Source organism: Rhagoletis pomonella, unplaced genomic scaffold (assembly GCF_013731165.1).
Source record: "Rhagoletis pomonella isolate Grant_MI unplaced genomic scaffold, Rhpom_1.0 Rhpom_scaffold_00002, whole genome shotgun sequence".
Lineage (NCBI taxonomy): Eukaryota > Metazoa > Arthropoda > Insecta > Diptera > Tephritidae > Rhagoletis > Rhagoletis pomonella.
The window spans coordinates 67,995,003-67,996,711 of NW_023458556.1; positions in this window are offsets into that span (position 1 = coordinate 67,995,003).

Genomic DNA, 1,709 nt, shown 5'->3' on the forward strand with positions numbered 1-1,709 from the left:
TGTTAAATATTTAACGCAACCATCTCCGAACTCGATTAAGAAGTTTCACTTCAAAAATTAAAATAATACGCGATGCCTTAGTTTTGACCAATGTTTTTGTGAATACAAAATTTTTTCCATTTTTTTCAATGTTTATAATTGATGTTTTATTAATAATGAAGTAAAAGGTGGAACAAAAGGCGTACAAAAATGGAATTTTCAACGCTGCTTTCGTTTTGGTCAATACTGTACATGAACATATACAGAAGTATATTTCGTAAATGGGTGTAATCAACTTTTAGCTTCACACTATGCCGATTATGTCTATTTTCCTTCGCTCTCTCTCTCTCTTTCACACCCTCCTTTGATGCAGCTCTATGTTTCTTTTCTTAACTTCTCTCCGATGTTGCACTTTCATTCCCAAATTTATTCAACTGGATTCCTAAATAGTTACACCACTCTCCTTTGAGAAAAAACTGTGCTAGCAGGTGGTCACGTAGCGTTCGGCAGCTGGAGCTTGCCAAAATTTCTAGCGAATGCTCCAAAAGCACAGAGAAAAACGAATGAGCGGCATTGTTTCAGGATATTTAGTTGCTTATTTAAAACACTTATCATGTCTTCATTTTCGTTTACTCTCTGAAATTTATAGTCACTGATATACATATTTATATGTATGTATGTACATCCATATATGTATAGGATTTGTATAGTACACATTTTTATTTACATTATACATATGTATGTATGTACGTATAACACAATACCCGCACAATGTATGCCAACGTGTCTAGCATGTGACTGTTATTGTGTAGGCGTTTGTTTATATTTTCTTTTGTATGTAGGTTAGCAGGAATCCCACAAGTTTTAAAGTGCCTCCATTTCTACTCCAGTCTTCTCCATATGCCGCTAATTTTCCAAATAAATTTTAGGGTGCTTTTATTTTGCTTTTGTGTGTACATATGTACATACCAGGGCTGTCGTTTTCACTTAAATCGTTCGTTTATTTTTAAAAACTTCATCGCTTGCTCTTTAGCAAAAAAAAAAAACTTCAGTATTTTGTTCCATCGAAATTTTTTATCAAAAGTTTTAGAAGCTTGAATACTGGACAATTCCGTCATATACATAATGCTGGATATTTAAGGCTATTGCTACTGGTTTATTTCATAAAAATACAATCAAATCTATTCGTTTTGCTTTAAATTAAATTTAAAGAAATTCAAAGATTTTCAAAGTAAAGCTCGGAACACTTTGACGACTGCAACTTCACGACGTAACGACAGCGACATCATTTTGTCGACTAATGTCGCCTTGAAGCCAGCTTCTTAAACATTTTGAAGACCTCAGCGACATAGCAAACAGCTGATTTTAAAGTTTGACATTTTGGTATATTTATTTCACAAATTGTGTATTTTTATTTAAGTAAATAAGAAAAACATGAACAATCAAGAATATGTGATTAATTTTGCGGCAATTTAATTTTGCAGCACTACATCTACTCATTGTCGCCGGCAAAATTAGAAATAGATTTAATTTGGCGACGTCGACAATTACAGTCCTGCAGCCAAGATGTCGTGCTGTCGTCAAAATAATTGTGTCCGTAAGAACGTGTGTATTTAAAATTTGACAGATGCTGCTTGTCGCTTGCTGTCGTCAAAGTGTTCCGAGCTCAAAACACTTCTTTCTTGACGATAAGCTTGATTGGCTAAAGTATGCCTTAAATAAAATGCACA